We start from the raw sequence: 13,865 nt of genomic DNA on the forward strand, positions 1-13,865 counted from the left end.
TGGTGTGTGGCCGGCGCTTCCCCCTTTGCTCTCCATGGAGCCGCCGAGCAGGCAGGGCCCCAGTGGCGGCGGCCCGCGGCCGCTCAGCCAGCTGAGGGGCTTGGCGCCCTGGTGCTCGGACCAGCTTCTGGAGGACAAAACCTCCCCTCGGGCCTGGGTAGCGGAGCCCTAAGCCACAAGGGAGCCTGCAACACCGTCTTCCTTGGGGTGTTTCTGTCTCCAGGCACTGCTCTCTGCAAAGCCCCGATGGTCTCCAGCACCAGGTGGAGAAGGGCTCCCAGCCAAGTCCACGTGGTGGCTGCTGGGGCGAAGAGCCAGCTTTGTGCAGGCGCCGATGGGGCCAGACAGCGCCACCCCGGAAAACACACACTCAAAGAGGGGTCTGTCGTCCCCTGACAAGTGCCCGGGGACAGCGAGGCGGACGGGATTCCTTTGAGTTGAATCAGGCCTCCAGTGCGCGGGGGCCGGGAGAGGTGGCGCCCCCTCCTGCCAAGTGCACAGTCGGTCCGCGCTTTGTACATTCGGGTTCGATCTGGGCTGTGTTTCCACTGGCAGTGCTGGAGGTGCTGGCGCCGCCCTGGGAGGTGAGCAGGAAGCAGCACGATCCCTGCTCCACGAGGGGAACGCGAGGCACCAGGGCCAGGCTCTGAAGAAGCAGGTTTAAACCGCGTGGGCGGGTTGGGGGGGCGCGTGGGCAAGATCCTGGGGCCTCCAACCCTGCCAGGGTGCTCTCTGAAGTCGGTCAGATTCTCTCTGCTTCAGGTAAATAATTAAAGTAACTGTGAGCCACTGTGACATGCATTCTTGGGATCTGCAGACCAGGGGTTTGGATGGGATGCTGGGGAAGGGCCACGCAGGGGCTGGGAGCTCCTAAGCTGGGGTTTGGACGTGACCCTGCAAGGCTGTTTTCCCGGGGGAGCCGCTGGGAGTGAGTAGCTGGCAGCTCCAGGGGCTGGGAGACCAGAAGAGAGAAGTGCTGCTGCGTTAGGCAGAGAGGCTGCGCGGCGGCGGGCGTGGCAGGTGGCTGGATGGGAGCAGGCCCAGGCCACGCCTCCTTCCCCGCCCACCCTCTGAGCACTGGGTGCCAGCCTGGGACCTGCTCCGTCCTCCAAGACTTGCAGTCCGGCCCTGGTCAGTGGTCTGTGAGCGGCGTGTGGACTTAGTCCCCAGCCTCTTCGCCGCGGTCTCTGCTGGGTGCCCAGGCAGATCCCACTGGTGCAGGTCTCTGGCGACATTTGGGTCCGTGGAGAACAGGGGTGTAGATGACTCCTGGGCTTATGGGGGTGTGGGGCCTGCAGCCACCCCAGCCCCGAGGCAGACCCCCTGCTCCGACGCCCGAGGGGCTGGGGGTGGGGGTGGACCCCTTGGATTCCAAAATAGCTAAGAGACGTGCTGGCAGGACCCCCAGCAGCCTGGAGGATGAAAAAGCAGGCGAGAGAATAAGCTCGGGAGAAGACAAAGAGAAGAAGGAAAAGACAGGAGCACTAGGAAGAGGAGGCGGGGGGGGGGGGGGAATGCCACAAACTCCTCCCTGCCAGCAGCTTGGCTCAGGCGCCCATCCCGGACCCCTCCACCCCCAGTGCGCACATGTGTGCTCCCCAAAACGGGACCCAGGGCAAGTGGGTCGGAAGGTCTTTCTGGAAAGGGAAGACGGAGGTGGGCAATAAGTGTGGGGAACAGGAAGAGCCCTCAGCCTGAGAACATGTGCCGGATGCTCTGGTAGTGGAGCCCGGTGTGCTCCGTAGAAGGACCTGCCGGCTGCCAGGCAAAGGCAAAGGAGGATCCTGGGTCCAGAACAGGCCTGAGTGGAGCGTGGGGCGTGGGGAGACCCAAGAGGGTGATTGGGACCAGATGTCACGGCTCTGCCTTGTCATGTGGACTGTCCCTGGGACCCGGGGGGGAGCCGCCGGGGACGTGGCACGGAGGACAGAGGGCCCCGTGCGGGGGCCTGTGGGGGGCAGCGAGCAGCTGCCTCCAGAGCGGGGCGCCCCAGGCGGGTCGGTGGGGGCGGAGAGGGTGGCACGGGAGTGACCTGGACGGATGGACGGACCGCTGCTCCTGTGCCGGCTTTGAATGAACAGACGGGTGTCCAGGGTGCCCGGCCAGGCGGCTTCTCTGTGGGTGCCAGAGCGTCTGAGCCGGACGTGTGGGGGTGACAAGGACTGTGGGGTCAGGTGGGGAGAGGGGCCGATGAGATGCGGGCAGTGCAGCAGGAGAGGCTGCGGGGCAGTGTCGCAGCACCGGCGATTCCGCAAGGGCAGGGCCCGGCTGCCCCCACCCCCGGCCGGGGCCCACTGTTGTCAGGCGGCCCTGGGGCTCCGGGGGAAAAATGCGTAGACCCAAGGGAACGCTCGTGGAACCAGCAGAGTGAGCTGACCCCCAGGCCAGCTGTGTCCAGACAGCATCCGGGGTTCAGCCCCGGGGCCCCCCGCCAGGCCGACTGGGCAAGTGTTTGCTCTAAATACAAATTGTAGTTTTTACAACGAAGGGCCGAAACCTGGGGTGTATGGACTTCTGTCCAGAGATAGGCCTGTAGGCAGCGGGGGGCAGTTTTGAGCCCCAAAACTGTAGGCGAAGTGTGTGTGTGTGGGGGGGGCATGTTTTCTGTGGACGGAGCTGTAGCTTCCCCCAGCTTCTCGAAGGGGCACAGGACCCCTAGAAGGTTAGTCGCTGTCATTTAAAAAGTCTTCCTGGGGCCTGTAGAGGAGAGCGGGAGACTGGGTGGGGAGGGTTGGGGAGCCTGGGCGGCCTTGAGCCGGGCTGGGCACAGCCGCAGAGCCTGGGGACCCATGGGAGGTGTTGCGGCTTCCTGTGACCTGGGGGGGGGGTTGGGGGTGGTGTTGGGGAGTGGGAACGAGGCTGCAGACAGGAGAGTGACTTCAACAGGCTTGTCAGACAAGCGAGCGCAGCAGGCGTCCGCGCAGGAGAGGACTCGGGACACGAATGCGGGCCTTGCAGCTGGGGTGGGGGAGGCGAAGGATCGCTGCGGGGTGGGGGGTCTCCTCTGGGGTTTGACCTCCGAGCCAGGGGCCAGGGTCCCTAACGTGGCCAGGTCTCCATGGCGCCGCTGGGATAGAATCGCAGGTGGCGGAGGTGTGAGGGGCCCTGGGAGAGGAGGGCACATGCAGCGCGGGGGGGGCGTTGGAAGCCCACGTGGTCAGGAGTTGCGCTGCAGCCCACCCCTCAGGCCAGGGGAGAGCCCTCAGCAGGTGCTCTGCCTCAGTTTCCACACCTGCAGGCGGGAGGCGATGACGGGCCTGCACGGCCTCCTGGGGCCGGGCCAGAGGTCAGACGCTGAGGACCGGCCCGGACGCTCTCAGGCCTCAGAGGCATGAAATGAACGCTTTCTACGCGAGACCCCTGAGCGGGAGGCACGATCCTCGCGCGACCCCGGGGGCCAGCGCGGCTGTCCCGTGGGAGCCCGGGGAGACACAGCCGGGTCCTGGTGCCTCTGGGGGAGGCCAAGCCGCGGCGGGGGCTGGGAGAGGACAGCCACGCGACAGTGAGGACAGCGGCCACAGCTGTCACTGCTCAGAGCCGAGTGCTTGGAGCCGTGTTCTGAGCCTCCCTGACATCGGCTCACTTAATGCTCCACCCTTGTCCCCATTTTACGGATGATCAGACCGAGGCCTGGGTGGTGAAGGACTTGCTCAGTGTTGCACTGTTACCGAGTAAAGGAGATGGTTTGAAAATGAGGGGGGGAGCACGGAGAGGGGAGCCTGGTCGGTGCCCCAGGGGCGACCCCTGGAGACGGGGGGGGGGGGGGGGGGCGGGTCTGCGGCTGCGGTGGGCGACGGGCGGGGGCCCACCGAGGAGGGGGACACCTGAGGGCTGGCCTTGTTCGCGAGGGTTTCCCATCCACTGGAGGGGCGCGAAATAAATTACGCTCTATCCTGAGAGCAAAATATTAAGCCGTCGTTTTAAACAGTATTATAGATTCGTGTTTGTGACCTAGAAAAAGGTCCAGAGCGTATTCGCGTAAAAAGCCCAGTTTCGGTCGGATGCTTTCCCATTTTCAACGTTGTCTCTGTCCTGGACTGAGTCATGGGGCTGACACGCGTTTTTCTTCTTCTTTTTTTTAAAAAAAAAATTTTATTTATTTTGGTGTTAGAGAGAGGAGGGAGGGAGAGAGGGAGAGAAACCTTCAGTGCGTGGTTGCCTCTCGAGTGTCCCCTCCTGGGAACCTGCCTGCAGCCCTGGGTTTTACGGTGCCATGTTCCTGGCTTTCTGTGCGTCGTTTCGCTCGACCCTCTGAATCTTTGTCCCGTTACAAGAAGAACCGTGTGCTACCGAGCCTGGAAAGGCCAGGCTTGGCGGCGGGCGGTGGGGGGGTTGGGGGGACAGCGTCCCTCCCCGTTCTAGGCAGGGTGGCGGCGAGGTGTCTTCCTTCTTTTGGCTCCTCTGCGTTTTGTAAGCTTCTGTGACCCTGCAGGGCCTGGGGGTGGGGGCGGAGGGATGGGCGGGGCTTTCCCCGGGGACAGGGGACCGGCTCAGGCTCTGCCTCTGCCTCTGAGCAGCTCCACGGAGGGTGTTGTTCACAGGCGTTTGGAGGGTGCAGTTCTGAGGTTTCCGGTGCGTTCACAGAGAGGGGCAGCCGTCACCCTCGTCACCGCTGCCGGTCACACTGCATCCAGAGGAGGGCCTGGGAGGGTTTATCTGCTGTGTTGGAGATAAGACTTGGGAGGTGCTGGTCCTTCTCAGCAGGGCTGGGTCCCTCCTAGTTTCTCAGATGACGGCTGCCCCCCGCGAAATGCCCTCCAGGGCCCGGCAGACCCAGACCGCCCTGCCCCATCTCGCCTGTTGCTATAAACAAGGTTCCTGACGAGCCCGCAGCTGCTCTTCGCTCCCGCAGCAGCGTCCAGTCGCAGCACAGACCCAGGGTCCTCGAGGAGAACCATCTTGACCCCCGGCTGCGTCACAAGGCCACGGTGGGTGCGAGCCTCCTGGGGGGACCGCCCCGCACCCGGCTCCCCGGTGTCCGTCCGCAAACCAACCCCAGGCGTGCAGTGGCTCCGCCCACCTTTTCTGAGCCCGCGAGCCCACGAGCTCGGGGGCTGGGGAGTGGCTTTCCTGGCACCGTAGTCGAGGGCCGTGCCACCGTGCAGGGCTCGCCGGGGCCCCTGCGATCAGTCGGAGGCCCGCATTGGAAAGCACTTCAACAGCTGAGCCTTCAGCGAGGGAGGGCAGAGTGAGGCAGTGGCCTGATGTTTGAGAGAAAGAAGACTCACTGGAAGGTACGGGAGGAAGAGCCGGGGCGTTGGAGCCGGCCAGGATGCGCTCTGCGTCCCGACTCGGGGCCCCGCCGACCCCGGGTTCCGCCTCGGGGGGGGGCAGGATGAGTCTTCTCGGGGCTGCGCCGCAGGAGACACTGAGCGCCTTTCTGGGAATGGGTCAAGTGCGCAAAGGCGCGGCAGGGGCTCCGGCGGTGCCAGTCCTGCCCACCCCCGGCCGGAAGTTTGGGACGCTGGACGGTGCTTCTGAGCGACCCGTGGCCTCTGGTCCCTGGACCTCCTTAAGGGGCAGTCGCGTATGTGGAGCAGGAAGGTGAGCCTCCCCGCTACGTTCCTGACCAGCTGTTCTCTCTGTTCCGCCTGCAACATGCTTGAGCCCCGCCTGGCCTCTCTCTGCGACCTTTCTTCCCCGGATCCCTGAACTCAGGGACGTGGAGGGGCTCTCATCGCAGGCCCCGTGACGGGAGGAGCACGCTGCCCGGCACCGAGTAGGCGGCCTGCCCCTGCCGGTCCGGGCCGCGCCCCGGCCACTCCAGTAGCTGAGAACGGACTGTGCTAAGTTGGGTGACCCTCCCCAGGCCGCTGTGACCTGGCCAGGGTCCCGTGACAGGGGAGGGAGTGGGAGGCAAGGACAGGCGTCGGAAGAAAGCGGGGACTGCATCAGACACGGGCAGCTGAAGGGACGCGCCAGAGCGTTTGCACAGACCCGCTGGGGCCTGAGCTCACACGGCCTGACGGTGGCAGGCTTGGGCCCCACCGAGGGCTCTGACACTGGCCCACGGTCACATGGCTGCTGGGTGTCCCAGCTGCAACCCCAGCCTGGCGCTGAGTCTCAGGTGCTTTCAAGAGCCAGTATTTCATTGGCCACCAGGAGAGGACTGGAGGGTCATTGGTGGTCAGGTGAGGGTCCCCCGAGCCTCGGGTCTGCGGAGGGCTGTTCTGCTCAGAGCAGAGGGTCCGTTTCAGGACTGGCTGACCCTGCAGCCGTGGGGACACGCCTGGCTTCCTGGACACTTGCACCCCCCACCCCAGCTTCTCTCTCAGGGGCTCTTCCCCAGCCCTCCCCACGGTTCGCCTTCCACCCTCCCATCCTCTGCGGGCCCTGGGGGGGCGGGGCCCAGCCTGGGCCTGCCAGGCACAAACCAGCTACCAGGAGCAGTGGCGTTAGGGCAGTTAGGATGGACGTCACCAGGCCCCGATTCTCAGTTGTGACATCTTGGCTCCTTGGCCCCATTGGCCCCAGGACGGGGGACGAAGGAACAGACCTCGGTGGTCTTTGCTTTTTGGGCACCAGCTCGGGAAAGCAGGGATGAAGGACAAACAAAAAAAAGCACCACCAGGCAAGTGTGTCCTTTAGTAAGAACACTGATTGTCCGGGTTTTGCAGTGCAAAAGGAAATCGCGTTCCCAAGGGCTCAGGGAGGCGGGGGAGGCCGAGGTCCTCTCCTGTCCAGACGGAACAGGGAACAGCTCCTGACTTGCCCAAGGTCGCGCAGCTGAGGGCGGGTCCCCGAGTGTTGGGGGCTGGGCCTGGCTCCCGCTCGGGATCGACCACACTCCAGACCGCCCGCGCGCGCCCTGCCTGCAGGGGCGCCCCGGCCTTGGCAGGGCCTGGCGGCGCACAAGCAGGTGTGTGGGTCGGCCCCTGCGCCGGCAAACACAAGGCAGGGCTGTTGCAGGCGTCTCCGCTTTGATCGGGTGACTCTGTATTTAGGAATTCTTCTGAGAGAAAGAGGTAGGGACACAAGGACGCATTTAGTCACAAGGATGTTCGTCTCAGCCTTGTCAGTCTCAGGGACGCGTTGGAAACGCCTGTACACGGGCCCGCAGCTGGGGAGGGGCAGATACATCACAGCTTCCTGTGCTTGGCGGACAAACGGTGCGGAACTCATATTAAAATACACGATGTCGAGATACAGGAGGGGAAGTCAGGTTTCTTTTTCCTGACTCTTTCTGTGGTGAGCTGGAACGATACCTGTCATTTTTGGAGTTTGCTGAGCGTGGGTGTAACTGCGGTCAGGAGAGCTGTGGGCCCAGAGGCCTGAACCTGGGTCGGTCCCGCGTGAGCAGGGGGACCCGGGGTGGGGGGCCCGGAGCCGACCGTCACTGCCGACCATGGGAACCCCTGAAGCAGTGTCAGGAGAAATGTCTTCAACCCCAGAAGCAGGCCGGAGAGGGTGAGACGTTTCGGAAGGCCATCAAAGGCCCGACAAGCTATAGCTTTTGGCTTCATGTTACCCCCCGCCCCTCGCCGAACGGTACACAAGACCGCGCTGGAAGCTGAGGGGTGGGCTGTTCCCTGGGGAAGGAGCCGCACAGGCCTGGCATCTCGTGGGCCCAGAAGAGGGGCCTGGAACCGTGGTTGGGGGGCAGGCTTTGGTTGACACCTCGGAGGCAGGGACCAAATGACCTCGCCAAGGGCTGTTCCGGCCCCAAAGTTCCAGGATCATCAGCTCTTCAGAAATTTGCGCTCCCCGGGGTCCCCACGTTCAGCCAAGTTCGTGCTGTCGACTTTCAGGAAACCAGACCTCCAGACGGGCTGCTTTGACTCCCCGGGGCCGGCAGCCTGTTCCCACCAGTGACCCTTCTTAACGGCCAGGCTTATGCAGGCGCCCCCAGCCCAGACACGAGGTCGGGCGTGTTTCTCACTTCGTGCGGGTGGGCGGGTGGGTGACAAGGGCAGCCCGGGCCAGGATTCCGTGACCTCCGCCTCCCTTGGCTGAGCCCGACGGTGGCATCTGGAGGAGCACACGCCCCTGACCTGAGCGGGGACAGATGCTCTGCCTGCAGGAGGAGGGGCGGCAGGCGTTGTCGGGGGGGGGGGGACCCTGACCTTGGAAGGGGACAGCTCACGGGGGCACGTCCGCGCCGGGGGCCGTCCTGCCGCGCTGGTGCTGGCTGTCCCTCCGCCCAGCACCCCAGCCGTTCGAGCCAACTCTTCGGGACTGATGGACCCACAGCAGGCGCCGCGCCGACAGGTGCCCGTCCTCTGGCTGGCTCTCCCCTGTCCCTGACTTCCCCCTGCTCTGAGGTCACAGCACAGCAGCTCTGTCGTTGCCGTGGCAGCGGCCTGCCACAGGTCACCAGCTGGGCAGGCGCTGGCTGCTGGTGGAGGTGCGAGCTGCCGTGCCGGCCGAGCCTGGTCAGTGGGCCCCGCGGACCCAGCAGGCCGGCCCACGCCGAGGCTCCTGCTGTGCCCACCGCGGTCTGCTGCGGGGAGGGCTCCTTTCTGGGCTGGCTGTGGGGGGGCTCGTAGGAAGCGGGCCGGTCAGGGCCCCCGGCCGCCTGACCGGAGGCTGCCGTCAGGTCCCCGCGCCCACGCTGATCCAGAAGGACGGTGGGATGGAGCTGCGGTCGATGTGGCTGCTGGGAGGACTCGAGGGGGAGGGGGGGGCCACCGTGCAGCAAGGCAGCTGCTGATAGCGGGGACCCCGACCCAGGCGGGGAACCTGGACCCTGTAAGGTCCGGGGGACACCGATGACTAATATGGTCCCGGACGTTTAGGAAGCCGCCCGATGGCTCGGCCATACGCGGCCCGCCTGGCAGCCTGGTGTCTCCCTGGGTGTGGCGTCTGTGCCCCCGTGTGCCTTGGGGAAGCTGGCCCGGGGGCCGATGGAGACGGGGCGAGCCTGAGCTTCTCCCCCGGGCCTGGCCGCCGTGCCGCCTGGGCCTCCTGGGACCGTCCCAGCCCCGTCTGTGCCTTAGGAGATGCTGACCCAGACACGTACACGAGCCCCGCCCAGGAGGGGGTGGAAAGCCTGCTGGGGGGCCCCCACCCAGGCGCTTCTGATGCAGCCCGTCCAGAGCCCAGGGGCTTAGGAACCTCCTGCCGCTTGGGAACTTAGCTGGGAGGCAAGAAGTGGCCAAAAGCCAAGGCCCTGGACATCACACTGGGTGCCACAGAGCGCGTTTTTAGAGGCTGGAATTCAGGGAAAAGGAGTTTAAAACGGTTTCTGATGTTTGTTTTATCTGGGCTGGGCTTGGATGCCTCCAGTGATGGGTGTCTCACTTCCTACCAAGTCAGCCCGATGATTTCAACACCACCCCGCAGAGCACGCCTCTTTCCACCCGGCCGATGCTTGCCTCTCTGTGCTGTGCCCTCGGTGGCCTAGCTCCGTCACCTGGAGACACGCACAGTAAGTACCACCCACTCCCTCGCACAGCTCGCCGGGCGTTTCTGAGGTGCTTGCGCCCGTGTAGGTGGCTGTTGCTGTCACCATTCTTAGTTTACAGACAGGCAAACTGAGGCTCCCAGAGTTCAGGAACCACCCCAGGCCACACAGTGAATGCCCTTGACCTTCCCGGTATGCCGTTCTCGATTTTTCGACCACCCACAAGCCCCCCGAAAACATTCCTGGTTCTTTTGGGCTTTTCTTCCTGTTCAGGCTGTTCTGTTTCCGTTGCCACTGTCACGCAGAACGCGGGGAGGCAGCCCCTCCCCCGCCCTCACCGCGCCGCCTTCTGGGCAGACGCAGCTGCCGTTCATTCTGCTTTTCCCTCCTGCGGTCGAGCCGTCCTTCTCCTTCAGTGCGCATTTCTTATGAATGCCTACGTGTGCAGTGCTCATGTTTTTGATCTTGAAACCTTTCTTCCCTGACGTCGTCTGATTGGGTGTCGCTAGATAGCAGCACCTCTTACCTTTCTCAGGTTGTCCAGACGCGCGTCTGGCTGCGAGCCCCTTGCGCGTGGGGTCCACCCCCATTCCCACGTCTGGGCGGTGTGTGCGAGCCAGGCTTCGTTCTCGGCGTTTCTGAGCCATGGTGTTGCGTGCCGGCACGCCTCTTCCACAAGTGTTCTTCCCACGGGGGCCTGGGGTGCCTAGGGAGGTCCGACCGGGGCGAACTGGGCTGGACCGGACCGTTACTCCACTTGTTCTCCGAGGCGTTTCTGACAACGCAGGTGAAGATCAGGGCCCTTATGGCTCAGCTGCTCCAGCCCCCTCGTCAGCTTGCTCCTTCGGACCTGCAGTCCCCCCCGCTTTGTGCCTGCGCGGTTGGCTCTGGTGGCTCACCTGTGACTTGTGGATGTGCTCCTGTTCCCTTTGTCTGTTAGATCCGGCAGGAGCGCGGCCGGCTGCCGACGTGAGCTGGAGGGCCGCCTCCCAGCAGCTTGGCGGGTGCTGGCTCCCCGGGTGACTGCGTCCTGGGGGTGTCCGCCTCTAGGACGGATAAGCTTGGGCTCCACACTCACGGGCTCGGCTCGGGGGAGGGCTGCCAGCGCCCCAGGCTCTGTGACTCTTACCTGCGCCTGTGACACGCTGCCCAGTGTGGGTGCCGGTCTGGGGCGGTTCAGAAGCCCCGGGAGACAAGGACAGGCGCTATCAGACAGGCCCACAGAAAGCTACACCCAGGAAGCTACAAAAAGTCGACTTAAAGAACCCAAGTTACATTTTGGTGTCATTTGGCTTAGAAGGGCTCTGTCCTATGCAGACCCCCTACGTTTTAAAAGCCTGTGGCAATTCCCTGTATTATAGTCCTAAAGACAATCCAGAGTTTTCCAAGGAAGGCCAAACTCTGTCTACTCTTTTTAGACTCAGGAGACGAGAAGTGAGGAACTTTACATGTGAAAGTGGGCTTTAATTATACGGAGATGTGCGCTCTCTGGCCCTGCCGGCTAACGGGAGCCCTTTCATACCTATTTTTGTATGTTTTGAAGGAAAAAAACACTAACCCACGCTGCCCAGTCGCTGAGTCTGTGAGCCTTTGGGGCGAGGCCGGAGCAGTTTCCCTGTTGTGTGGCGGTCGGGACGTGGGCGGAGGAAGGGGGAACCGGGCCTGGGCTGGGGACACCGGCAGGGTTGGGGGTGCGACTGAGGAGGAGGAGCCGGGGTGAGTGCGGCGGTGGCTGTGGCCCTGGGTGCAGCGTGTGGCAGGCAGGGGGCCCGGCAGCTGTGTCCCGCTGGGCCAGGGGTCGGGTCGTGACCTGCAGGACCATCCCCGCTGCAGCCCAGGGACCGCCCCACGTGGCGAGCTGGTTAACGGGGACGGGGGAGGGTCCGCCGGGGGCAGAGCCCCGGCATCTGCATTTGCTGAGCCACTCCCGTGATGACGGTGCAGGCGGCCTGCGGACGCGCTTGGAGGCCTGCTGGCATCGGTGCTGGGGTCCCGGCTGAACTAGAGCGGCGGCTGGAGCCTCCGTGCTGAGCGGCGGGGGGCTGGTTGGGAGGCTCTCGGAGGGACGCAGGGGAGACGGGGGGCTCAGCTCCGGTGGGGGAGGAGGCGGCCGGAGAGACAGATCCAGACGCGGGTACAGAGACGAGACCGTTTCTAGGGCTTTGCTACTTGAAGTGTGGTTCGCGGGCCAGCAGCGTCACGCTCTCCCAGGAGCTGCTACCGCAAACGCCCAGCACAGCGTGAGTTCACAGACATTTGACCAAACAAGGTAATGCATGAGATGAGCGCAGGATGAAATGGAGCTTGTCTGCGGAGGGGACGCTGGTTACCACGGAGACCTGACATCGGGCCCACGGGCCTGGGGCTGCTGCGTGCGCCCACCGCGGTCCCTCTCGCTGCCCTGCCGTCTCACCGCGGGAGGCGAGCGCCATCCCTTTCCCCGCTCTCGAAGGGGGAAGCTGGGTCGCAGGGGGGTTAAGCCTCCCTGTGGTGGCCCGTGCTCTCCCGGGGCGGGGAGACCCTGAGTGGGGATCGAACCCACCGCCTAGGCATGTGCCCTGAGCGGGAATCAAACCCATGACCTTCCTGTGTATGGGATGGGACGGCACTCTACCCAGCTGAGCCACACTGGCCAGGGCTCCAGTCCCTCGCCCATCGTTGAATGGGGTCACGGGTCTTCTGAGTCGGAAGCGCTGTGCACGTGTTCTAGGTTCGGGTCTTTTGTTGGGTGTGTGATTCGTGGCTGTTTCCCTCCCCTCTGTGCCTCGTGTTTTTACGTGGTGTGTGTCTTGAAATGCGAAGGTGTGTCCTTTGGATGGTGCCCCTTTCTCCATTTCCTTTGTGGCTTGTGTCTTTGGTGTTGTGTCCAAGAAACCTTGGCCTGACTCGAGGTCGCGTGTATGCGCTTCTTTTCCGTTTAAGCATCCGCAGCCCTCGACCTTATCTTACGCTCTCTGATTTCCCTGCCGTCGGTTTTGGTGTCGGGCGTATCATTTTGTGGTGAGGTGAGCGTCTGAATTCATCTTCTTTGCATGGGGGTATCCACTGTCCCAGCACCACTGGTTGGGGGAAAAAACCTCAGTGCGTCCCCCACCAGGTGCGGGGCACCTTTGTCAGAAACCTCAGCCGCTGTGTGTGGCGGGCCCCCCCTCCCCCTCCTCTTGACCACCGCGGCGGTGGGCACGCTGGTCGGTAGAACGCTCACCGCTCTCCTGAGTGGTCAGATTTCCCAAAAGCTGCCGGCAGTGAGGCCAGGAAAGGACGCTCACAGGCCCTGCGGCTGGCCCGCCGCCTGCCAGCTGTGTGACCTGGGCCCAGGCTCCCGCTCTCTTCCTGCCTCAGTTTCCCCACCTGTGAACTCAGGGCGATAATAGCTCTTTACGGCACAGGTTTCTGTTAAAAAAAAAGGGGGGGCCCACACGGAGCCGCACAGCTCCCACGGGGTCCCAGAGCCAAGGGGCTGTCGCTGCCTGCCGCCTGGGCTCGGCCCGGCTCCGCACAGCCCAGCAGGGAGGCGTCCCACAGGCTGCGCCCCTGACCTCGCGGCAGTCGCGACTCCGGGCTCCGGTCACGCCCCCCCTCCCCGGGGCAGGCCTGAGCCCGGGCCCCTCTCTGATGCCCAAAAGTCGTCCTCTAAGTGCACAAGGGAAGAGTTGGGAGTCATGAAACTAGTAACCCCAGCTCTCTTGATTGGTTTGCATTGGATGCTAGTACCAAACGTGCACACAGGCCCACCCACCTCGCACACACCCCCCCCCCCCCAACACTCACCTCCCCCCGCAGACGCTGCCCCCCCCCCCCCCCCCCCCGCACCCTCACACCCTGCCCGGCAGGCTCCTCCTCCTCCGCTCCGCCCTCCTTTCATACTTAGAAGTACTGATAGCTCTCCTTCCAGAGGCCTCATCATGGGCACCCTTCCACCCCCCACGCCCGGCCCTCACGTGTCTGCTTAGGGCAGGGGTCTCGGCCTCGGTGCCGGACACCTGGGCCACGTCATTCTTGTCGTGACCAGAGCACCTCGGGGCCGACCTGTGCATTGCAGGCTGTTTAGCGCCGTCCCCGGCCTCCACCCACAAAATGCCAGCAGCACCCCACTCCAGTGGTGTCAGAAAATGTCTCCAGATGGTGACACATGTTCCCTGTTGAAAACAGTGGCCCTACAAGAGCTTGTTAAAGGTCCAAGACAGACTGGGAGACAGTGAACGGGCCCTGGGGGCAGGGTGGGGGGAGAGAGCGGTGGGGACACTTTTGAGTCTGTCCCCTCATCCAGAGCCCGTTGTGCCTTGTCCCCAGGGCCTTGCTCACCGTCCGGGCAGTGGCGTGTGTCCTCCCGCCCTCGCAGGCTTGACGTGAAACATCTGCAGCTCCTCGGCCCCTCGCGCCCTCAACCCTCTGCCCGCGGCTCCCACCAGCTTCCCTCGAAGCCGCGTCTGCCAGGGCCTCAGACATGAGAAGGAACATGGAGAGAGCTGCTCGCCCGAGTCCTCATCCTGGCGGTGAAGCCTGGCTTTTGAGGCAGAAA

General features: G+C 64.1%; 1 protein-coding gene across 1 annotated transcript in view; it reads left to right on the top strand.

The window, feature by feature from the left end:
* TIMP2 (TIMP metallopeptidase inhibitor 2) overlaps positions 1 to 13,865 on the top strand; it is a 39,599-nt gene that overhangs the window by 3,350 nt on the left and 22,384 nt on the right. The window lies entirely within an intron of this gene.

Source organism: Pteronotus mesoamericanus, unplaced genomic scaffold (genome assembly GCF_021234165.1).
Source record: "Pteronotus mesoamericanus isolate MK-2021 breed Mesoamerican mustached bat unplaced genomic scaffold, CSHL_Meso_final scaffold_408, whole genome shotgun sequence".
In the NCBI taxonomy this organism is placed as follows: Eukaryota; Metazoa; Chordata; class Mammalia; order Chiroptera; family Mormoopidae; genus Pteronotus; species Pteronotus mesoamericanus.